General features: G+C 42.2%; 1 protein-coding gene and 1 long non-coding RNA gene across 3 annotated transcripts in view; one reads left to right on the plus strand and one right to left on the minus strand.

The window, feature by feature from the left end:
• Nucleotides 1–1,925: 1,925 nt before the first annotated feature.
• Nucleotides 1,926–24,605, minus strand: LOC141790873 (uncharacterized). Its single transcript, XR_012598287.1, has 4 exons — nucleotides 24,541–24,605; nucleotides 23,855–23,926; nucleotides 22,573–22,714; nucleotides 1,926–2,041 (listed from the first exon to the last, which is right to left on the minus strand). It is a non-coding gene; the product is annotated as an uncharacterized LOC141790873 (long non-coding RNA).
• LOC141790872 (transmembrane protein 132D) overlaps nucleotides 24,027–26,045 on the plus strand; it is a 64,137-nt gene continuing 62,118 nt past the window's right edge. For both annotated transcript variants that reach the window (XM_074671013.1, XM_074671014.1), the window contains exon 1: nucleotides 24,027–24,253. The gene's annotated coding sequence lies outside the window, so the exon portion shown is untranslated. The remainder of the gene's footprint in view (nucleotides 24,254–26,045) is intronic.

The following is a 26,045-nucleotide window of genomic DNA, read 5'->3' on the forward strand; positions in this document are numbered from 1 at the left end:
TTTGATGCATTTTTAAAATTATAAGGTTTTAGATTGAAGCAACCTTCTCTTCACTGTATTCTCCTGTCAACTTGCTTGATAACAGCAAAAGTGAACTACCAGTTATGGCAAAAGACATTTTTTTTAAATTACTAACGTGAGTAAGACTTGGAATGATTTGGGACTAAACAAAAATAGATTTGTGTAATTACAATGACTGGCTATCCTGATTCAACCAGAGGGGGTGATGGATCTAACTTTTAGGACTGGTATGAAGCAGGAATTCTCCAAATCTAAAGTATTCAAATCATTACAGGCTACATACAAGCTACAAACAAAAATAGATACTCTTAATCTTCCAGATGACTTCAATCTCTTAGAAGAGACGCTCTCAGTCTTGAACAAGGTCACTTTGTCTCCAAATTTTAATCCAAGCTGCAACTTTTGAACACAGACAGACTATCATTCCTACAGAAGTCATGAGAGACTCTGTTTAACAACAATATACAATGAAATATGGGAGGAAATTTTACTTTTACTTTCAGAAATATTTGTAACAGACATATTATGTATTATGTTACAGCCGTCCGAGTCTGTTACATATTATGTAACAGACTCGGAGAATTCCAATATGATCTCTCACAAATTGTCTATATATCTCCATAGTAAATATAAATCAGAGGCCTCTCCAAACTGCCCAAAGTGTGCGACTAGGAGCAAGATTGCTCCGTCTTTGGGAATGCAAAAAGATTCACAGTTCTGGTAAACTGTATGTGAAGAGGTTAGTGTGAGAATCAGACAGCAATGACAGCCTAATATGATATCATGTCTATTGGGATGTCTCCCTCAATCACTAAGATCACACTCTACATTTGTTGCTTGTGTTGGGCTGAAAGGCTGATGACAAAGTGGGTAGGAGATGAAATGAGTAAATTTGTGGAAGTCTTTGATATCAGACTATATTTACCATATTTAGACTAAGATTTGGTCTAAAAGGTTAGGGGTACCATTTTTGTTACAGCAAAGTTTGGCAAAGCGTTGGAATACCTGAGGACTCAGAGTTAGGGATAGGTACCGAATCAGGTACTTTTATGGGTACCGACCGAATTTTGACAAAAATACCAGGTACTAATTCATGTAAAGTCAAAAGGTACCATGTTAAGGTACCTAAATGCATCCTTGTGACTGTGAGGGTGTGGAAGAGTAGGCAATTTTTCATGCTGGACATAAACCCAGCATTACATGCTGAAGAATAAATATGTTACATCTAAAAAATGTAATTTTATTATTGAACAAATCGGTATTTTTTACCACAATAACACACAAAAGTACTGTAACTTGGTACCGTTGAGTACCGGTATGGATTGCCAGGTAGCAGGCATAGGTACTGTATCATTTCAAGTGTGAAAGGTACCCATCCCTACTCAGAGTGCAACTGCCTGAAATACCAGACCCAAAGAAGACTTTTGACATCATTGATGTGGATTTTTTTTATTTATTTGCTGTCTCGTAGAATCCGTACATACACTGTGCTGGACTTCTATAATTTTGAAAATTATTAGAAAAGAAAGTTAAAAAATAAAGAAAGTTAAAAAACATGATAACCTGTAATTTATGGTTAAACTGAAGTGTTTGTGGGCTTTTGCAGCAGAAACTATCTCTGTGTTAAAATTTATCATACAGTTTGAGCATGGTGATCTAACGCTCCTATACATCAGTCAGTTTCAGATGTGGAGATTTTTCTCATAAAAAATGGATAAACTTTGCAGCACTCATAAAGAGACGTGTCCAGCAGAGAGGCTTCTGTTCTCTAGCTGAAGGAAAAGTTGTAAACAAACAGTTTGTTAAACAGAGTTTATTCATTTCAGACACTCCAGCCAGCAGCAGTGTTTTGATATTATTTACTGTGATCGCACTGAAAAGTTTTTTTTTCATGTTGGCTGTGAAGTCCATCTCTCCCCATGAGGTCAGATGTGTTACATGAATGTGTACGCCCTGTGATTGACTGTCCGGAGTAGATCCAGTCTCTGGTGTGCTACAGCAGGCTCCAACCCCCTGTGACCTGCACAGGATAAGTAGTTTAGAGAATGAGTGGGTGGAGGGGCTTTTATTAGCCTGTTAAAGCGAAACAACTCCTGCAGAGACCCAGGCACATTAGAGATACACTCTGTTTCATAACCCAGATACAACTTATCAAGTCATAAACTGCTGTAACTGAGAGTGTAAACAAACTTTGAGGGAGACTTGTTGTCACAGTGATGCGAGCTCCATCTTGTTTTTGCATCACATTAGGAGGAGCACGGTAGGACAGAGGAACAGGTTATGAAGTCCTGTGCTCTTCTTTTATGTGTGTGAGATCCTCCAGACCTCACTCATGTTACCTTGTAAAAACTTTGTGGTGCTAAGATTTATGCTCTCAGCCGGGTGGTGGTCTTCATCAGGAGGGGAAATACTGATCACAAGTAAACAGGAGCGCTTTCAGTGCCATTTTTTCTGCTTTACAAGAGTCACTAAAGTGCTTTTAGAAGTATTTCAGAAATGTGTCCAGGCAAGATGAGAAACCTGGCACCAGCGTGCCTAAGTGGTTTAAGCACAGCATATCATAGCGGTGGCATTTCAGCTGTTAGCGCTCAGTGTGTGGAGCAGGAGCATAAATATAGGGTATGAATACACTTCTGAACACAATACCCTCCTCCTATGCAGCACATGTGCCTCTCAGATATCACACATGCAGCTGGTAAGGTTTGGAGAGGTACGGTTTAAAGGCCGCTATCATTACATTTAAAAAAGTAGCATTCGTTTTTGACTCGTCTCAGTTTGCTAGCTTTTAGCATGCGTGCTAGCCAGCTCCCTCATACATCCTCGTTGACATCCTGTGTGCTAAATAAGCCTGATGGCAGCATCTGTAATGACATTCAGTTCATTTTCTTTGCCTGGATGTATAAGTAGCATTCATTTCATACACCCTGACCCTTCACAACATCACACACACAACAGCTGACCTGCCTGCTCCCGTCTCACCCCCTCCACACACGACCTTTATTATGTATGTGACGTGGGAGTGGGACAAAAAGAGACGACAGCTTCGATGTGGAGTAGAATAATGTAATATCAATGGATTCCCAGAGCCAGGGCCTAGCCTGCCCTCCATTTTCTGATCATACGGCTCTCAGGAAACCCTGTCTGGCATGTTTTAGAGCAAATATCTGCCCTTATTACCGCTTCCTCTAGTATAATGAAGCTGACAAGATAATACTGTCACACAGTCTAATAAGAAGACACAGCCCACTGGTTTGTTGTAATTCATCGCCTTTGTTCTGTCCTTGCTCCTGCCTCCCTCTCTTTCATGATTGTTTTGCCGGTCGTGATGATATCTCTTTGAAAAGGAGAAGAAAAGAAGAGGAATCAGGGCCTGCTCACTCTTTAGCATCAGCAGCTACTACTGTGTCTTTTATGATTTCTTTCCCCCTTCTGTCTACCACCCTCTGTTTCATATACAACCCCCTCCTATAGCTCATTTCTACTCACACATGTGCATAACACACACTGACACACACACACACACACACACGCACACACACAGCAACTTTATCTCATCTCTGCAACCATAACAGCGCGGCGAAAGAAAAGCAGCGCAGCTCCATCTCTGAGAAATCAGCAACTGTGAGATAATTCTGTAACTAATAAAGTGAAAGGAGGGGGCCCTTTGATGGCTGAAGCTGAAAAGATATTTTATTTTTTTGTGTGTGGGATTTGCGATGTGTGATTCTATGGAGCGAGCTGGCTCCCCTGCTGCTAGGCTCTGGCTGGAAGCTGGCCCCCCTCTGGCTAATGTTATGGAGAATCGCAGGAATTTTATGGCTGTCTTTTCCCTCAGCCCCCTTTTTTCTTTTGTTCCCCTTTGAAGAATGACTTTAGACATTTTATTTACATATTTAACCATGGATGAAAGAAACGAAGGGTGAGGAAGTAAAGCTCCTCGGCTTCTTTAGGGAATTTTGATCAGTGAAAAATGAGTTGAAGCTAATGCATTTTTGTTTGCGTAGCCTGGAAATTTAGATGGCTATCAAACACGCCACTGTGATGGTGACATTTCTGGAGTTGACACATCCACTTCTGCGATTTGCTCACACCCACTCTGCATCAGTAAGAGTACTTTTTCCTCCTAATTGCTGTGGTTAGACGCCTGGCATGCTGTTCCAACATGTGAGGTATGCTATGGGAGAAAAACGGGGGATGTTTTAGACATGTTTGGCATTGTTGCCGGCGCTGAAAGGGCATGTTGATTAAACGTACGGGTGGGGTAGGGCTATAATCTTCTTAAGCAAGGCCCTCCTCTTCTCTTTCATACGGCACAATGAGAAGAAACAACACACTCAGCTGGAGGTGAGACTATTTGTCCGCCTGCCCTGCACATTGTCCGTGGATCCTGTTCTCCCTCCTGATCGCACACATTCAGCATTTAGCTCAGGATGATCCTATTTATCAACATAATCTGTTATTTTCTCTCTCATCGCCACTCCATGGCTGGTGGGGAGGTTCATGCACAAATGAAAAAAAAAAGAAAAAAAAAAGAAAATGATGAAGGGTGCAGAACTTTGCAGTGATATTGTAGGGGACAAAAAAAAAAGCAAAAGTCTGTCCTATCCCAGTTTGAGAAGGGTATTTGCATCTGCTGGCAAAGATAATTCTGTTTAATATTACAAATGCTATTTTCTGCCTTGTTTGAAATGCGTGAGCTTTAATAAGAGCACCAGTTTCCATAAAGGGTCAAGCGTTTTGAGGAAACGCATTTGAATCAAGCAATTAATTATTGAAGAGCCCTGTCAACATCAAAGCCTGCTGTATTCTTTGCTCATATGGTTTAAATAGTTCAATAAAGTAACTTATTAATGAGCGCTAATTTGTCTCACTCTTCTTTTCACTTTGCTCCATTTAAATCTGCTTTGTTTCACGAGGCTTGTTATGGAGAGCGTCCCATCAGCTGAAGGTTAACCCTGTGACCCTCATCATTGTGCAGTGCGGTTGATAAGAGGAAGTCTCAGCGTTATTGTGACCTTTCAAGTGTTTATAGAGTAGATTAGAGTAATTATAAGCATGGTGGGACAGTTTTTTTTATGGCTGCTGAGGCTGACAGCCAATCTGCAATAAACAGTGTTGTAATGATTTTTGTTTTTTAACTGAGTCCAGTAACATCTGGGTTGAGGCTGCTTTAGAGCAGCAATATTAGTTCAGTGTGCTTACATCATACGCTTTCATGTGGTGGTCGTTTAACTGCAAAGAGATGAGGAGGAGGAGGAGGAAGGAGGGGAAGAGGGGGGCTGTGCTGGTGGAGCTCAGCAGCCAAACAGTCTTGCAAAATGCATTTTTGTTCCAGAAAGTCACCCAGCGGAGACATTCTTGCAAGACTTTTCTGTAAACTTCTGACGAACATGAGAGTGATGAGAGGACATGAGAGATGACGAAGAGGAAGGGGTCGCAAAGAAGGGGTACGCGTTTTATCGCTCGCGTCGTTGTAGGACACTGATGGCAATATTATTACCAGAGGTCCTCGTGGGGGCACTTGAGTGTGAATTGCTAATCAGGAAGGCCTTCTCTGGTCTAATCCCTCTTTGAGTGGCCGGCCCTGGAATCAGCGCGTCTGGGGGAGACTCCCCACTGCTTCTGGCTCTGGAGGCTCCATTGAATAGTGCAGCCCTCCTGTCCCATTCCCACAGTCCCCTCACACTGTGCATCAGAGCCATGCATGTGCACACACACACTCACACACACACACACACACATACACACACACATATCCTCCACTAACCAAATTAGATTAGACCCTTCCCTTTCTCCCCAGCAAGGCGCTGGTCTTTTCTCTGCCTGGTCATTTATCCTACGCTTTTGTCTCTGCTTTAGAAAGGAGAAACAAATTCCCAAACAACTCCCCTCCTAAGAATGCATCGGTTTGGGAAAAGAAAAAAAAAAAAAAAGGACGAGGGAAGGGCAGACATCTTTAGCAGACCTGAGGTGATGCTATAATATCCCCTTCGCCTTTGGTGTGTCAGCTCTAATGATGTGTGGGGGAGCGGAGTGGTGTGTCAGAGCAGTGAGAACAACGCCAGCTGTGCATCTTGTCAACCTGTTACCCCACAACAACACTGAGACGCTTCTGACAGCAACACTAAGGATCTCTTTATTGTGGCCCCTCGCTAACATGGTCCAACATTTGCTCTGCTTGGCTGTAAATCCTCCCGACTCGAATAGATACAGAGCATTTCAGGGAACTGATGGCATAAGATGTGCACCAATATGTCAGAGTCCTACAGTAGTGGTTGTTTTGAGTCCTTGTATCTTCATTTCAGTAATGGACACTGACGCATATAAGCAGAATAGAGGCCTGAGTTGAAAGGGTCTTTTGTAAGAAAGCCCTGGTGGAGGCTTATTCCTCCTGGTTGAATGTGCAGCCAAGCTATCCCAAAAGCAGCAAATTGAGATCAAAGCAAAATTAAAGCTGACTCGTTCAAAGCAAGATAAAAATGTGTGAGCCTGCAGCAATATTTTCTCTATTGATTTCCTCCTTTGCTTGCACTCGGTGGGACTGCGCTGGCTGTGCTGTGCTCAGCGCCAGCATCGCAGACTCTGAGGCTGCTGCAGGGAGAGAGGAAATGACTATCGATACAGACAGAAAAACACTGTCATAATGATCAGGGATAAACGGATTTCACAGAGCGCTCAGCATCTGAGTGGTCGGCTAACTTTTCAATGCCGTCCAAATCTGGTTTCACTTTGCATTAAGACACGATGACGGATAATGAGAACATCTAATGGCAAGCATGAGAGTGGCAGAGGGAACAGGCATTGTCTTTGCAGTTATTAGCTGTGATTCTCTGGATAGAAGCAGCCAAGTTTTGTCATTGTCTTCTCACCCTGTGCGTGGATCTGTCTCTGCCTTTTTTTTGTTAAAGGAGCCACATGTGGAGTCCATCTCTCTGAAGTTTATTTAGATCTGCAAGAAACACTGAAGAATGTCTTTCACAGACTTCTCTCTGGCCGTTTTTTATTTGCTTTTATGTTCACAGAGAATCAGGCACAGAAGTTTCCTCAGTGCTGCACAGCAGATAACTGCACATTGGAAAGATGTCAGCTTTAATTAGAGGGAGCCAGCTTCAGTCTGTTGTTCCAATAATAGCAAAACAGCAAACAAAATGCCTTTGTTATGTTCCAGCTCAAATCCTGGTAATTACGGGTAATTAAGCGCCGCTGTACTCGCGCTGCAGGTTGTCTGCAAGGTGTGAGGGGATGAGTGAAGGTGCAGGTGAAGGATTGAGTGCTGCTGTTTGAAGTCCTGGGAGGGATTGACAAGCCTTGCAGTGAAACCTGAGCAGGTATGAAGACAAGCTGGAACAATCAGACGCCGCAGACCAAGAGAGTTTCTCTCCCTCTGATGTAATTCTCATCGTGTAGGATCTTTAGTCTTGCACATCAATCTCCGTCTGCAGCACAACAATGTGGCAAAGTTGTCGGGGAAAAAAAAAAACTGATGAGAAACCTAAAATGTCTGTCAGTCAACACTTGGAGCTTCTAAAAGATGACAAAAAAATTGAGCACTCTTTGTTTCCAGCTTCTCCAAAAACACATGCAAGAGTGTGTTTGCACTCCTTTCATGCTCTCTTCACCTTTCTCTTGTGAGGTGTAACACCTGGGCGAGCTGAAAGGAAGATGAATCAAGCTGAGGAAAATGTCTTTTAATCTGTTTCAGATATTGTTTCATAGCTGTAAGCAGTCTTACCTCATCTGTGAAGCTTCCTCTTCACACAGAGGGATCACTGTATCTGTAGGCATTCCTCAGGCTCAAATATCAAAACAGCACTAAATAACCTGTCATTCTCCCTCTGCAGAACACAGACGAGGCTGCGTGATCGAGCTTGTGGTCGCTTTTGAGCAAAAATCTGGCTACCATCGAACCACAGTTTACTTTAGAGGTTACCGTTGTAAGATGGTTTACAGGCAGAGCAGAAAGAGAGCAGTAACACACAAAACTCCAGCTTGGACTGGGAGTAAGGGGATGTCTTAATCACGTAAACTTTATGTCTGCAGTATGGAGCAAGAAAATTTATGTCTAGTTTTTTTTTTTCTGTTTTTTTTTTTTTTTTTAAATTTCAGCCCTCGTCAGAGAGACAGCTGTTGGTAACCCAGATATGGAATGTGCCTGTGGGCTTTTTCCCCCTTACACTCCGCCTAGCAAGAGCAATGGCTGTTTGACTTCTACTTTTTTCATGTTCAAGAGGTGTCCCAGACACAGATATCAAACTTAATACCAAGTGATTTCCACCTCACATCAGGGCCTCCTGAGTGATCGAACGGGGAGCCTGCGACATATCCAGCAGTCAAAAAGAAAAAGGAGGCACCACGACAGTCAGTCAAAAGTCGTCCTGTTTCAGAGCTGCTTGACATGCAAGTTTCATACATCCTCTTTGATTCGCTGCAGATTTATCTCCAAAGTGTGAAGGATGGTATCTTTGGGGAAGGGGCTGTTTTTCCTGCCATTAAACAATACACATTCATCTCTTCATGTCACACGAAGCGTGCAAACACACACGTTTCTCTTTCTGCTTCATTGTTCCTGCAAATGAGACCGGGGCTGCCTCTTGTAATCGAAAGGATGCTGATTTGGAGGCTTCAGTGGATTTGAAAGCAGTCTTATTGGCGCTGGCTCTGATAAGACACCAGTGACTAGAGCAAAGAAAATGTGCAGACTAGAGGCTCAAAGATGGCTCTCGTTATGGTGCACATGAGACTGCTGCAGATTGGGTGTGACAGACTCAACCCAGGTTTGAGCTCTTAAGCTCGTTATAAAAAGCATTCATGGTCGCGAGCTTAGAGCGAGTCTTTGTCTGCATTTTATGGTTATCAATATTTAATTAAAACAAAGTTTCTGACTACAAACAATCCTGCGAAGAGAGTTTATGTGTTTAGACCAAAGGTTCTGTCACAGTGAAGCAAGATCTGTGCTTTGAACTGAGCCATGCTCAATGTTTTCTGTCTTAATGCTAGGCTAAGCTAATGCAGAAAGAGGGAAACTGTGCTACGTGTGCCTGTAAGCTATTTTCTCCTGGATTAAAGAGATGTTTTAACATGGTTCTCCCCCAAAGTTAAAGTTCCTGTGAGGACGTTTTAGCAGGAAATGAGTCACACTGAACTGACTATTAATTAAAACTTGACTATTAATAAGAACACTGACTATTTTCCATGCAGTTGATCTTAATGTCTGAAACCACTGTTAGGGAGAAAATACCGGATGAAATAAAGAACTGCATGCTTCTAAAACAGCTTTTTTCTCATGTTTTATGGTTAAGATTCAGTAAGATTTTCATTTTTCAAGGACAAAATCAGGAAATGCTGCCTTGTCCACAGGGGGCGCCAGAATTGACACAAAGAACTCCTCATAGGAGCTTCAATAAATCTTTTTTTTTTCAAAGCATTTTGATTTATGCTTTATTATAAAGGCCCAAAAATGGTTATACTGAAAAAATCTTGATTTTATGTATTCGCGTGGTCAGAAACTCCTGCTAAATTAGATTAAAAGTCTGTTTAGTGACACTACATCAGCCGCCAAAGTTTAGTTGTGAGAAGCCAAATCTGTCCCTTTTCAGCTGGAAATGATTTCTTGGATTGATTTTGGTGGACGCTGGTGCTGGGAAAAAAAGAAAAGAAAAGAAAAAAAAGGCAGAAGAGCAGCAGAAAGCTAAACAGGGGAGTGTTTCCCTATATGCTGTAACTGTAATGCTGTGAAAAATCACACACTGGGACATCACAATTAAACTGCTGTTGGGGAAAATGTAAAGGCATTAAGGTGCACACGCATTTGCTCTCTCAGGACAGCTTATCAGCTGCTTCTAAAGGCACCAAAGACCAAACGGAAGCTCTGAGAGGACTGTGTGTGCATGTCTGTTAAAATTTCAGTATATTGTAATGTATAGTGAGTATTAGGGATGTCCCAATATTACATTTTCACTTCCGATGTGATACCGATACTGCAGCATTGAGTATTGGCCGATACCGATATTAATCTGATACGGTATCTGCATTAAAGTGATACTCCTGGATGGAACAAGTTGGGTCCTATCACAAGGTTTAGGGCAGAAATTACCCCTACAGCAGTGTTTTTGTGCAGCAGAAGCTTGGGGAGCTCGCACCAAACACCCCCTCCCTGCTCCTCTGCCGGTTTCCTCTGCACTCAGACGGGGCCATATTTTACTTGACCAAAAACACAAATAAACGGACTCCCACCGAAAAAATTGGATATCGGTCTGCATTCACGCTTTATTTTGAGAATTTTCAGGGCGTTACTTTCACACAAAAGCACTGCTAAATAAGGCTCTCATCGTGTCTCTTCGTCCTGGCAGACTACCTGCGTTTGTTTATATCTGGCACGCCGCACGGACTGATACACTAAGCGGCGAGCGCCTCGTAGCCAGCTGTGGCTCTGCAGCGGAGGTAGCACCGTTTTACGACATGATGAGAACTAGAACCTTATTTAGTGGTGTTTTTGTGTGAAAGTAACGCGATGAAAATTCTCTAAATAAAGCGTGAATGCAGACTGATATCAGATTTTTTCAGTGGGAGTTTATTTGTGTTTTTGGTCAAGTAAAATATGGCCCCGTCTGAGTGCAGAGGAAACCGGCAGAGGAGCAGGGAGGGGGTGTTTGGTGCGTGCGCCCTGGGCTTCTGCTGCACAGAAACACTGCTGTAGGGGTAATTTCTGCCCTAAACCGTGTGATAGGACCCAACTTGTTCCATCCTGGAGTATCACTTTAAACATGCATACTTTTATTACTTATTTTGTAGTATGTCTGTCATGTTAGAAAAGGCTTCATTAAGTGATATTATTCAAACAAAGAACAGTAGTCAGCAACAGTAGGTATGAGGAAAAACTGACCCATTTATTATTAACCAATGGGTAACAGAAACTGCTTATATCAGAGATTTTAGATGCATTCCGACACGATACCGATATTTGTTTTTTTGCTGATATTGGACTGATATCTGATATCAATACCAGACTGGGACACCTCTAGTGAGTATCCTATTTAAAATTTTACTTCACATTTCTGTTTCTGTAGAAAGTGCATGTCCGTCTACACCCTTGACCATCCCTGTCATTTGATATAACGCTGTGACTTACACCACCCCCACCAGATTATATTTGAATCAAATTAACTAAGTCAAGAATGCTGTTAGATGCTCTTTGACAAATATTGATGCACGTTTGCGTTGCCTAAAGCCAATTCAAGTATGCTTACTCATCTCACTGTCTCTTAAATCTGCTTTGTGTTTATAAATTTGAGTGCATATTAAAACCTGCCTGGAACCTGACGTACCTGTGAGGTTGATGTCTTTAATTGCTGTGCATGTTGCTAAGCAAAGGCAATACTTCAAAGTTGGGACCTGTTTGCATTTTGCTCGTACGTGTTGTGACTTCTATCTGCAGTTGCCAGTGTTACAACTCATTTAACCTCTAAATTCTTCTTTATCCTCCACCAGGTGTTACTACAATAAGGATGAGGTTTGTGTGAAGATCATGAGGAGGATGGCGGCCTTTTCATGGTTGGATCCAATTATTATTCTGTTTCATCTTGCCTACAGATGTTGACAAGATCTATGCCTTCATTCACCTGAGAGGAAGACCAAAAGGAGGGTAAACAAAACTTCTGCGTCTCAAGTGCCGTCAAGAGTGTCAAGTGCTGTTGACAGTCTGGGTTCAGAGCGAGCAGACTGTTAGCTGTCTAAACAGGGTGACAGCGGACGGCCCACTGTAGTTCAAACGGGTCAGCAGGAGTGAAAGACAACACCAGCTCGGCTGGTCTCCTGTCCTCTACCAGCTGACATAACCTTGTTGTTCCTCCCCACCAGCCCCCAACTCCTCTCCCATGTGACGACAGACGCCCTTGTCCTCTGTGCTAACATTTTACTGTAAGAAATGGGACACTGTCACCACCATGACCCTCTCTTTCTGGAAAAAACAACCAGTTTCTTTTTCACTCTCCCACCTCCTCTTCCTCTTCGGTTGTGACAGAGGAGCTGGTGTCTCACATCAAGAAGTTTCCATTAGCACCTTTTGGTGAATCCTTTTCATCCAGCCTTCACAGGCCTTACAGTCTGACCATGTCTGAGCTGTTAACCTGCCTCTCAACACAAACAGACTCCACCATACGGAGAGCACACTCTCTGTTCTCTACTTTCTCTGTGTGCTTGTTCCTTAATAACTGTTTGCTCCGCCGTCTGGAGCTGTTTGTTTACGTCTGTTGACATTTGGCTTTGTGTTAACGCCTTGTGCGTGTTAGCCATACCTGCCATGTTTGAACTTCATTCCTCCGTGCGGAGCAGTCTACTGTGGGGTTACTGGTCCACAAAGTTGTTGTTTTTTCTTTGTTTGTTGGCACCTTAAAGGCTTTTAATCAATCATTGTACTCTACAGACATGTCCAGACAAAGTACCAAGATCTGAAGTCACCTGGTCACCTCTGAGCTAGCTTCTGATCTACTCACTCCAGCTGCCTGCAAAAATCAAAAATACCTACAACCAGCTCTCTATTAATCTCTCACCAACAAAAGACTTGCACAGTGTGGATAAGACCCTTTAGATGTTAACAGTGCAGTTATCTGGCTAACAGTAACATAATCAACAGCCCAAGCAGGCTCACTTTAGCATCTCACGGTTCAGAGCGCTTCCTGAACAGATGTCTGATAAAGTTTCTGGTTATTTCTCTCTGCACTGTTCTTTATTAAACTTGCTATAGAGCCTTTGAAAGCAAAACTCAGGATTCTTCCCCCTTGTTTCAGCATCCTGGCATGAACTGTTGCTGTATGAGACGAAATGTAAACGCACACTTAGGTGAACACTTTTGACAGGCCACGCTTTAGACCCAGTCAATGGTCAGAAACAAAAAATGATGAAAATTATTAAAACCGTTTTTTAACAATGGCAGCACTTTTATGACTAAGCTGGGGCACTGAAAACGTCAAAAAGTTGAGTGTGAAATGCTGAACACTTTTCACGTACGTAGCGTAGGGGCGGGAACAGATGAAACGATAGATTACTGTTGAAAAAAAACCACCTGTGAATGATTGTGGCCCACAGGTTTGAAACACAGCATCTAATTATATCAGAGGATGAGTGCTTGAGCTCTGAGAAGTGTCGCTGTTGACTTCTTTAGCTAGCGCAGGACCTACAGACCGCTAGGAGTTTGGCATGTTCCAACCCCAGGGCGGTGAGGAATTAATGGGTGGACTTTGATGACTGAAATTCAAGATTTGCAGCTTGTGTCTTTTACCATTATTAGGTTTGTTCCAATGTGATTGGCCACAGTAGAAATCTCCCCATTTAGCTTTGTCAGCAATGTGACTCACTCACTACTAAAAACAGGAAACTAAAGCATGAATAGCCTGTCACAGTCAACAGCATCAAGGGCAGAGAGTGTCAGAAACATTCAGAGCACAGTGAACACATCCGTAAGTAAAGACAGAAAAGCTCTCTGTGTTGTGAGCAAGAGTAGTGGATGAATAGTGGGTATATGATGCTTAATAATGACAAACCTTTGGAAAGATGAAAGCAGACTACTGCCCCCTGCTGGTATGGAGTCATTTTCCCTGTAGAAGGTATTGATTGCACAACTGTAGTAATAAGAAAACTGTGGTCTAAAGACTGTGTTGCAAATTCAAGAGTGGACAAAAACATGGATGTAGTCTCCACGACATCACCTGTCTGTTCCTTATACAGCGAAATAAAGCCAACCGGTGAACGCTGCCATATTTGATATGACCCAGGCTCTGAGCTACTTTTTTAACACCTATAGCGCGCCTGCCAGTCATGTGAGCTGAGCTGTGTCTCTGATTGGACAATCAGACGATCATAATATCTTCCAAACCACAGAGTTAGAAAAAATTCATCCACTGTACAGTGAGTGCTGATAGCTAAATTAGCAGTTCAAACCCAAGCCATATTTTAAACCAGGCTCTAAATATGCTTTTTTTATGTAGTAAAAGACTGTTTTTTGGCCTGGTGTGTACGTGGTTTCTAGTCTTTCTGCAGCCAGTCTAATGCAGATTCTAAACCAGCAGAAACTTTTAGCACATCAACATAAGCCTCATTTTTCTAAAGTGGATGTTGCCCCTTGGTTGCAATGCAACATCTTGGCCCAGACCCAGGAGACGTGAGGTGACACCACAGTGGACCTTTGTTTGTTGTTTCTGATTCTTAACAAAGGTTTGTTGAGCTTCAGGTTCTCTTGTCAATGAGAATATGATGCTGAATGAGATATTCATGAAAAAAAAACGTCAGGGCAGCTACCTTCAGCTCTACTAACATGGTCACAGTAGAGCTTGAGTATAAGTGGACTGACCGTCTATAGCTTCAAATGATTCAGCCTCTGCAGCGATACGAGCTTCAACCAGTGATTCTTCCTGTGCCAGACAATTTATCTCTCCTCATTGGCAACCAATAAGTCAACCATTAGAATGATTAATCAAGTTCTCATTGAATACCAAGGGACGTACTTCAATGACGGGGCAAACAATTAATGGCATCCTGTTTATTTGAAGTGATTATACAGGGTTTGTTCCCATCTGCCTCGTGGGAGGAAGTGGCGTCCCTGGTGCAGATGCTGTTTGTCAGAAGTCAGAGCGGTGAAGCGTCGAGCCAGTATGCTACAGAAAAGATTCAAGCAAACTGAAATAGAACAATGGCTTTTCCCAAGCTTGTATCCTATTTCATAGGGAACAATGCTAAGATGGTGGCACAATTCCACACACATGAAAGACGAGCCGAGCTTCTATAGCGACACACCGTATGCATTTTTGTGATATTTTGGTTCTGTTTGCTTTGAGGGATGTTAGGGGGGGGACAAGCCTCTGCATTGCATCAGATGCTCTACTGTAAGGGATTTGCGATGCGGAAACAATCATTTAGTTTCAGACGGTGTTTTAATGGTTGCACATACAGTGACTTTATGATTAGAGGCTGTATCTCAGACCTCTGCTCTGCAGGCAGTTTGAGCAGCAGCTGCACTAAATGTTGCACTATGGGAGTTGTAATGTTTTGCTGTTTATGCCGCCTACAGCTCTTTTTGTAACATTACAAATGAGATTGGTTTCAAGTCAGACAAAAGCTCCACCACAAGAGAAACCGGATAGTTTAGGGACCAATTCTCTTCATCTTTGAGGGCAGTCTTTCCTCCCCTTATTGCTCAATGGTTGGGTTGTTTGTTGTCATTGCTGTATTGTTTTCACTGTCACTTTTTGATCTTGTTTTATGGTCCCAGATGTTGGCAGAGGGGAGCAATCCCACAGAAAAGACATTACAGGGATGCCTCTGATGTTCTCTGTGGTGTAGTTCTCCTAAAACAGCAAACATAGACTCCTGGTCCAACAAAAGGGAAGAAAGGAAGCAATAGGCTGTAGAAATGTGGTCTGGGTTTGTGGCAACCTGTTGTGTTGTCAGAGAAAATAGGATTTCATTTTACGCAATTTAAATCCTGCAGTCTGAGACACAGTGGAACTACATCCAACACACAGCACATCCCTAATACCCCTAACCTACAGCAGCAGTGAACTTATTACGTCTGAAATATTTGAAGGTTTGTGTTTCAGGGACTGTTGTCTGGACAAATGCTTGGATCTTGCACCCGTTTCCTTCCCGTAGGTGACTCCCACCTCCACTCCTCTGCTCACTGCCTGACTGACTGGTGTGTGGAGGCCACCCTGGACTTTTCTGCTTCTGTAAAGGTTAGAAGATGTGAATGAATCAGGTCTGTGTGTGCCCAAGGAAGAGGAAGCACAAAAGCCTGTTGTGGGGGGGTGGAGATGGCCTCAGTATAGCTTCTTACTACCAATCAGAAGTGATAAAAAAAGAGGAGAGGGAGCCAGAGGCAGCAAGGGGAGTAGAGCTCCTCTGTAATTACAACATGGTCTTAAAAAGCAAATACCAGGCCCTAGCAACCTCAGCCCGGAGACACAGAGAAAAGGGGGGGAAATAGTGGAGAGGAGGGGAGGGGAAAAAATAGGCAAGGGGAGTTAAGAAGCGCCACAGAGAGCAACCCTGCAATGACCTCGGCTCTCCAACAATCGTCCCCTGCCAGCTGGAGCCAGGGTTAGGGGCGAGAGCGAGGGGCCGGGCAGGATCCCCTGCGATTTATGACTGACTATAAGGCCCCTGAAAGAAACCCAATCACCCAGGATTCCTGCGCAGCATGACTCTGGCTGGAGAGAATAGATAGCCCAGGAGAGTGTGGGACTGGGACTTGGGCGGCAGAGCCAACAGCTCATACACAGGCAGTGACACAGAGGGCCACTTTAGCGAGGGGAGGGCTGGTGGGCACAGGCTCTATTATGTGCAGCTCTCGGCATTGAGCATGATATCATTACACTGCGCCGACTCTAACCTCAGCTGCATGCAATGACTGCCCAAACTCATCCTCTGAACTCTCTTTGTCCAACATATTTCACAACCTGGATTTACATGCACCCGGCTAATTGCTCTATCTGTCTAATTAGGAGAAATGTAATGGTTATTAAATTTCAACCTGCTATCAATGTAGAGTGGGAAAGAGAGAGGCAGGCTGAGAGTGGGGCATGAAAAGAAAGGGAGAAGGCAGCTGTCTTTTAAAGCGGGGTAAGCCGCGCTTGGAGCTACCCCGCTGATCCATTAGCATATCTGAATGATCCTGTTCCTGCACAGCCACCACCACGCTGCAAGGTGGCACATCTGAAGAACGCGCCCTTTGAATGCGCTTGCAAGCTGGGGAAACTCTTATTTTTCAACCCGTTTGAAAATCCGGAGACAACTTGATGTTTGAGAAGCCAACAAAAATAAAAGACAGAGAGAAAAGGGGAAGAGAGGAAGAAAAAAGTTTGAGATTTTGAGGAGGACAGAGTTTTACAAGCTTTTTGAAGCTGGATACTCAATAATTCACTTGATGCTACAAGCAGCAGTAAGGCGGTATGGAAACACACTCATGCATGACAACAGTATGCGTTGTCAAAAGAAAGTGTGTCACAACCCCTGATTCTGGCGACGGAAATATAGCATTTGGTTAAAAAACAGCATTCAGGAATCCTAAAAAGCAGACCAGTGTCTAGAAAGATGGATTCTGGTAATTGTGCTGTCAGAGAATTTTAAAAACCACTTATCATTCAAAGTCCAGCATGAATTCTTTAGACAATATTTACAAAATGTTAGCACCTTTAGCTTTCACTGCTATCACCTCTGCTTTGCCCCCTCATAGACTTAAAGAAAACAACTCAAATGGTTGTTGTTTTATGTTCAAAGCACAATTATAGAGCACTGACTCCATGAACCATCTGCCTCACACTGCACAAGAATCTGCAACTTGTAAGTAATTACTAACAAAGTGTTCCAAACAGGTTTGGCTGGATGCATCGCTTTGGTGAGACACACCCAATATCTGTCGCACAAGTAATACAAGCTGAATATTTGAATGTTTAATACATCTCTACGTTCTGATCCTGATCTTATTTGGTAAATGTGTCAGAGCTTAGTTTTTTTCCCCCCTTTTTTTGATTAGCCTTGAAGTTGGTCTCCCCTCCGCCACAAAGCGGGCTTCTATTGACTGGTTCCAGGGAGCGTATTGATGGTTCCATAATTTGGGCACAGGAACACAAAAAGGCTGACCCCCGCTGGGCTCAGCACGACAGCCCAGTCAGCAGGGAGGCTTGCATTTATTAGCCTGGGAGAGGAGCTCCTGCAGAATTAAAGCACATTCACCCAGCCATTGATCTCTGTCATGAAAACAATACTCGCCTCCCTCTCTGGCAGCGAGCGAGGCACTGCATGCTCTGAGGTAATTCGGCGGCCATAGAAAACAGGATGGCTCACACCCTCGGGCTCTGAGTAAACTATTTGAAAAGTGAGAGGAATAGGATAAAAAAACTAAGCCATATTAGATTATCAATCCACCTGTCTGATTGTATTATGCCATGAATTGAGATGAATGGTTGCTGAATATGAATGCAGCTGTTTTTGTGCGTGTGCTTCCAGGGAGCAGAAACCAGTCTTTGTCTTTTAGCTGTGTTGTGACATGTTGAATGCTACTTCATGTGCCCCAGGAGGATTCAGAGCATAGATTTCCTCTGTTTTTGAGAAAAGCTGTCTGGGGGATAAAGCATGGCTTAATGAACTTGCCTTTTACTTTTGGCTTGTGCATGAGGGTCATATGAGAGGTGCAGAAAGTGGTTGCATAGCTCCCTTCTCTCCAAGCGATCTTATCTGTTGGCCAGTCGACAAGGGTGATACATGGTCTACAGGCAGGGGAGAATTAGAGCAGTATGTTCCAACACTGCGAGCCCCCACCATCTTAGTGTCTGTTAATCCACTGATAATGGCCTTCATCACCTCCAAAAATACCACGGAGGCAGTCACAAGACAGGAGCATGCCTTCTGGTATCTCATAACTGAGAGGGTGCACGTGTGCGAGAGACCTAGACTTTAAACCACTTTGCAGCTAAGCTGCACAGCCTCCCAAGACGGGTTCATAAAGATTGAGTTATCAGTTGATGTTTTGGTCTGCAGGCCTTCCTGTGGGCTCACAAGAAACAAGCCTGAGGAAGCCATGAGGGGAAGGGCTGCCCCAAAACTGCTCTTGTCTTCTTTTGAGGCAGTTGTCTGTTGCGTGAGAGTCTGTGTGCATGTGTTTGTACATGGTCCTGACTGTTGACCTAAGGAACTAGCAGTGCTTTGATGCTGCCCTCAGTGGCTAGTGTCCAAGGAGAGAGGGGGGCTGTCTGCGCTGTTCGGTCAACTCCTCACACACAGGCCGTAGTGTCAACACATGACACAAGAAGACAGAGAACGTCACACTTCACACATAGTTGAAAGGCTCGGTGCGTCTCATTATGCCACCTAGAGCTGCTTTTGTCAGCTGTGGTTTGATGTGAGAAGGGGAAGGGCTGAGGGAGACGCCATGGCCTGGTATGGGGCCTGCCGCTGCCACGTTTGAAGTCACTGTCGGGACAAGGTCTTTCATATTTACAGCAAAGAAAGAGAAAACTCAAGGGATGGTGGTGATTGGCACACTGTTTTGTTAGCGTAATAAATGGCTTCAGCTAATCACCATTTGCACCCGCCCTGTTCATCAACCCTCCTGCAGCCCCAGGAGTTTTGAAAACAGTGCTTTGCACGCACTTTTTTGGCTCCTCAAGCATGAAACTTCCTTTAATCTATTCTTACTCAAAAAGCCACTCAAACATCTTACATAAATTATGCTCTTAGCATTAGAATCAAAGGAGAGCAACTTCTCTCTTCGCGCTGTCAGTGAACCTTTTGATGGACAGATAATATCGAGGCCTGCTTTATGGGAAGCATATGCACATTGTAATTCCAAAAGCGACTTTGAAACTCAAGCGCATCCATTGGTTACAGTGAGAACAGACCCCTATACCTCTATCACATTTTCCTTACACTTATTTCATGTCTGACTCGAAAGAAATAGAACAATTTCTGCTGCTCTCGACTCAAAACTAGGCCACAATGGATAATGTTCAAGACTTTGGAATAAAATTCATCAGTTCTTTGCTGCATTTTACTGAAAGTGTTGTACTGCAGTCCTCCATTTTGATTTTTAAGGGTTTTTATACTTTCCTCAGTGCCTATGCTGATAGTGTGTATTGTTGAAACGTGTGTAGGATAATCCTGAGGTAGTTTTGTTTTCTCTGACAATCTTTACAAAACCCACTAACAAAATATAGTACAGGTTTTATTTATTGATAGTCTTTGATGTTTATATTTTATTCATATCACCAATAATCTCCTTTACTCAGTGATAAGCCTGAACTAGCAGTCTGCTAGCTTTTGAGACGATATAGCCTGTATCTTCCCACAAAGTCTAGAAAACCTCAGGTCAGTTAAGGTTTAATAAAAAATTTCAAAGATGTTTTTAGATGTTTTAGAAAATAATACAACTTCATGCTGAGAATATACCTGTTTGTTTTATAATAGCTAGCACCAGCAGTCTGCTAGCTTAGCAAGAGAAAATTTAAAGCTAGCTTACTTTTGCACTGAAAGATGCTAGCCAGTAAAATTGCATTTACTTTTACAAATTGAAAGGATATGTCTGACAAAACTGATTTAAGCTTCCATGTTTATTAAGTTTTTGTATGCAGAACAAGAAGTTGTCATAGCAGGTAAGAAACAGCTAACCCCTTTTTACAAAGCCAGGTAAGAGTGAATTTACTGTGAAGTTGTTTGGATAAAGAGAAAAATGTTATGTAAACAAGACTTTGATTGCATAAATTTCTTTTTTAAGCTTTAACAATGAAATATAGAGCCTAGGTAGCTTTTTGCACCAACATAATGGGTTAAACTTTCATTCTCCAGATTAAACTATACTTAATGGTCATAAAGTGGATTCAGCATCATCTTAGTACCTTTTGAAGAAGAAGAAAAAAATCTGAGACTGTATGTCTGAACTAAACAGCAATCTTCAGAGCTGAAAGTGAACAAAGTGTGAAAGTAGTAAAACAGCATCCCTCCAGTGTCCACTTAAAACTGGCTCTTGAGGCCAGAGAAACCCTGTTAGAGCAGTTATGTGAGCATGATGGAGAATTATGATCCATTTAATTAAGAATTAAATGGTGCGCTTTAAAAAATAAAATTGCAAGTGCAACAAACTAATCTTCAGTCACAAACTTTTATTGCTATATGGAAATACAGCTATAGTTGGCGTTATCAGCCCTGCTTTCCAGAGTACTCCCTGGGTTAGCCAAGAATCCTCCTTTCCAGGGAGTGCATTGTAAATAGCCCCCACGTGGGTAAATACATACATATAGATTTAATAGGAGGAGGCTGGTTGGAGGAGGTAATGTTCAAATGACAGCAGTGGTGTGCAAGTAGCGTAGGTGTAGCAAGGATTAGTGAGAGCCAAGATGTGTTTAAATATGACAACTTATCATTACAAACGAGCTGTGATTGTTTGAGTGGGGTTAGAAAACAATGATTTCAAAGCTTCATGTTAAAATTAATGAGAATAAGGTCACAGATAAATGAAATTGTAAGGAAAAAAGTCAGAATACTTAGCTAGTTAGCCTTTATGTTGTTTTGAGGGATCAGCAGGGTAGTCTGCCTAAATCAAAACAAAAATCTTGGAACATCTTGTGAATTTGATTTGGCTGAAGGCTTTAAAAAAAACTGAAAACTGAATGTTCTGGCACATCAGCACCACATCGTCGTAAATATCTGGATTCTGATTCCATTGTGCACCAGGCTGAGTCTGTTATGAAGGAGAGGAGGCTAACAGGCAGCTCGTGCTCTCTTCTGTGGCCAGTTTGACCGTAGGTCACAAGACGATCCACGGTCTTTATTTTCATCAAATATTTCACCCTCTGAGTTGTTTTACTTTACATTAAGATTAACCAAAGCCTGAAAGTATAACTTCTTTCTCATGAAATTACAACGCAATTTACAATTTTCTGTTGAAATGCTTAATTTTTTATGCCTTGACATGAGCCTAATCCTTGAATGAGCCAGAAAAACAAAACAAAACAACAGAAAAAATGGCTTTTGGTATTGGTCTGTACATCTCATTTCTTAATTTTTGACAACTGAACTAGGTTGGTTTTTGCAGCTTTGTTGATTAAACTTACACCGAAAGGTTAATAGTTGTAACAGTAGTTAGTTTATAGGTCATAGCCATAGACTGGTATGAGACCTTGTGCAGAGCATTGATACTGGACCCTAACCACAAACTGTACTGTGCAGACACTGGCTGAGATTAGAACAGGAATATTTTGGCTTCAAATGATCAGAAATGGTGAGGCCACACTGTCCATTAGGTCTGTGGTTGTAGCCGTTTTCCAGTTGGCAAGGCCTCAATTTCACCTCTTTGATGTTTTTTAAGTGATCAGATGTCACTTTATGTTGACATTTGTGATGTGGCTTCATACACTTGTTAAAAACTCAAAGGGGGATGTTACTGAGACTGTTAGGTCTGCACTTATGAATACCTCCCTGCTAACACAACTGTCTATTCATAACAATCAAGTCTGCAGCATATTGCTCCAGAAATGACTGCTCTTTATTCTGGTTAAGCTGCCACAAAAAGAGTGAGATTAATCGCCTCCTCTTCCTGCCTTTCTTTGAAGTCCAAGTTAGTTCATTGTGTGTAGTCTGTGATGTTTAACAGGAAGAGAGCCTCCATATACAACATAAAATATGCTTTGTACTCAAGATAAAAAGTAAGATCCTGTGCCCTTCCTCTCTGCTGCAAATGAGAGGAAGAAGACTTAGTGTGACTAGTGCAAACTGCCGTGGAAGGTCATGGTCAGGGCCTCGCTTTGTAATAAACACAAGGCTTCTTTCATAAACAAAGGAGAGAGTAAGATAGAAGTTTGAGAGTGTGTGTGTGTGTTTGAGGGAGAGCAGAGGGGAGGATAGTAAATAGACTCTTTTCTTATCTTTGTTCAAATAGTGCAGAAAGGGAAAGTCAGGGAACACACAAAAGAGAGAAAGCAGAGTGGAAACAAAGCCAGGTACAAGATAATGACAAGGTCAAGTGCACACTCAATGGCTCAGTTCAGTCGAAGAGAGATAAGGACCAACCTGCTGACAAGGTGTGTGCAGCAGAGGGGAGCGGGAGGTCAGGTAGAGCTCTGGGGATGGGTCTGCCTGCCACATTCACTCACGATTCTCAACCCAATGTGAAAGCATGTCTGTGGGAACACTAGCTCTCCACCACCACCTGCTGGACAAAGTCACAAGCACAGATGATAAGTGCAGACCAGGAGTAAAAGCAAGCACAAACCATTTAAGTGTCCAAATCAGTCTATATTGGGAACAAAAAAGGTTTTTCAAGGGTGTTTTCTTTAGCAAAACACAAATTTTACAAAGAAAATTTTAACTTTAACTTTCACATTTCCTTTTGCACATTTTAGAAATTTTATCTTAAAAAGGCTGATCTTGATGTTCACAGATTATTCTAGTGTACTCATATTCAGTACACTAAACCTAAAAACCACACATAACCATGATTAAAATATAACTGCTAAAATGTGTGTTATTATCACAACTATTTCTGGCTGTACTTGATTATGGTGATGTGTTGTACATGCACGCCTCAGCCCAGAGTTTGCAAGCCCTGGATACTGTGTACCACGGAGCTCTGAGGTTCATCACAAACTTAAAATCCCTCACTCATCGCTGTGTTTTGTATTCACGTGTAGGATGGTCCTCTTTGTCTACACGTAGACTTATGCATTGGCACACTCTCATTTATAAGGCGATTTTAGGTCTACTACCTTCATATCATGTGACCTTCATCAGCCAAAGGACTTCAGGGTCTTATAATCTTCGGTCCCAGAATATCCTTTTGTTGTCTGTTCCTAAGGTTCGAACTGAGCAGGGAAAAAAGGCCTTTAAATTAGCTGCTCTTTCTGCTTGGAATGAGCTGCAAAAAGACCTGAAACTGAATGAGCTGGTCTCATTTGACACTTTTAAGAGACTGTTAAATGATGGAAACACTGAGGCATCTGGCTGCAGATGTGTTGACAGATGATCTTGTTTCCTTTAATAATCCAGCCCGTCTTTTAAATTGTTGTGCATAAAGTGTTTTACAGGTCTGTGTATGTTGTGAGGAATGCTGTTTTTGTGAATGCAGGAAACTTTGTACATTGTGCTGCTGCCTATCTTGGCCAGGACACTCTTGTAAAAAATATTTTTAATCTCAATGAGTTTTCTCTTCCTGGTTAAATAAAGGTTCAATAAAAATAATAAATAAACAAATAAAATATCTGTAAACTATACTATACACAACATTCTGGATGATTAAAAAAAAACATGCAAGAAAAACACCTTAACAAATAAGAGTCATAAATCTGGTACTCACCCTTATGTTTTCTTGAAATCAAGAGAAGAGGGGTAATTGAAGCTTTAAGTAAATCCAGGAGACAAACTTTCACTGAAGTTTTTGAAGAGTAAGATTTTATGAGACAGATGTGTTTGAATATTTGTGGCACACGGAGAAAAATAACTTGTTAGTCATGTGTTTCTTTCTTTCTTTTTTTTTAACTTACAGGATATCTGTGTTAATGCCTGAAACAGTTTTAGAAAATCAAGGCGTTTTCTTCCGGCTGTTGGTGTGGTTATAATGGCCCGTGCTTTTATTTTGAAAGGGAAACGCCAGTGTTGAATAGATGAGGTGACACGATTAATTGATACTCTAGTAAAAATTACAATTTTTTTTTTTGTTGTCAGTGAAGCACCTTCACACGAGGGAACAAGCCCTGTAAGTATTCTGAATTTTGTGAATATTAAAATGGAATCACTTTATAGAGTTTGTTTGTCCAGGTTGAGGATGGATATGTTTGTGCTAGCATGGTAGCTGCATTAATTCAGGTGATGTAATAAGCAGTTAGCATACTAGTTTCAGACGCTTTGACTAAAGAATGTTGTTTATCGGTGGTTATTTGCAATATTTGAGTCAAAACGATAAGATAAGATGAGATGAAACAATACTTAGCTGTGTTTGGACAGGTGATTTGCCAAGAGTGCTGCTAAATTGCTAACCCTTACCAGCACATCTCGATTTATGTATCACTCCGCCTCAGCCAGTTTCTCTTAAATTCACAAGACCACTGATTACCCCCCCCCCCCCCCCCCCCCTTTTTTTTTTTTTTTTTACACTTGCCAAGACTGACGTCGGAATTGTACAACTGACTTGTGTCACTTGTTGCTTGAGAAATACAAAACCTAGACCACAGATAAGTATACGTAGAACAAAGTTTCTGTTTTTACCATAAACACACAGTGGGAAGCGTGCAGGCAACTATCCAGTTTCAGTTAACTAATGAGAGTGACTATTAGAGTGAAAAAAGTAATTATTTGTTCAAAATTAAGACTTTTTACTTCTTTTTACCAAGTGATGTTGCCTATTTAAATGCAGCTTTAATATATCTGCATCACTTTGTTTGACCTTGAAATAGATACAAGTAAATAACAAAATTGATAATAAGAGGAAAATGGGAATAGTAAGAGCAATGTTACTTCATTTCACTCCAGTTTGATATGTAACATAGCAACTTTGTGATTTAATGCAGGGTATACTTTCAAAGGGTTCAGTACAGAAGATTATGCAGTTTAAACCGGAGTCAAGTTCCTTGTATTCTTGAAAATACTTGGCCAATAAAGATGATTCTGATTATGATTATTGTTTTAAGTTCTCTGTTACTGTTTTAATTTGGCTGAATATTTAAAGAGCTAACGGCACTGTAATTTCTTGAGCCATCAGAGGGACAGTTGGTTCCTTGTTCAGTGGGACATCCTTAAGCCTGGAGTCCAGATTGATAATGACAGCAATGTGGGAAGTTCCTCAAACTGACCAGCAAAAAACAATGCAGACTTGAAGGGCACGTTGCCAATGCATTCATCAGCTCTTTCCTGGAGCGGCTCCAACAATAACCAACAGCTCGACTGGGAGAATTCTTGTCTTGCTTTGATGTTTAGAGCTCCCTTTTTTCTGAGAGGCACATCACTGACTGAGTGAAATTTAAAAAGGCACCGAGCTCCCATCAGACATGGAGCATGACATTAAGTATGATTTCAAACGACAACAAATAAAGTGCAAAAGGGCTACAGGCTGGCAACTTACTTTCACAGAGCATAAAGGATAGGATTAGTTGAAGGCTATCTCTGATGTGTCACTCATCTCTGAGAGAGAGGAGAAGGAGAACACGAGATAAAACGACTTTTGGTGGACCAGCAAAGCCAGAGAGGCGAAAGAGAGATGGAGAGATATGCTTCTGATACAACTGATCCAGACACTGACCCTAATCCTGATCTGGAATTCTGATCTCATGCCTGGATAAAGGGATAAAAAGCCTCTGGGGGGTTTCAGCTGAAAAAGGGAGGCCTTGGACGGATACTCAGAGGTGGGCTTGGTCAGTGGGACACCAGGCAACACTTTGACCACAACAAGCCTTGAAGATGTGAGGGGCCAAGGGTCTGTTAAGTCTCATCCAGCACAGCTAGGCTCAGGGTGAACACAGAGGGAAAGCACCAGGAGAGTGAGATTGAAGTTT

The sequence above is a fragment of the Halichoeres trimaculatus genome, unplaced genomic scaffold (genome assembly GCF_033239565.1).
Source record: "Halichoeres trimaculatus isolate MK-OKI-2021-1 unplaced genomic scaffold, fHalTri1.1 fHalTri1_scaffold_5, whole genome shotgun sequence".
NCBI lineage: Eukaryota > Metazoa > Chordata > Actinopteri > Labriformes > Labridae > Halichoeres > Halichoeres trimaculatus.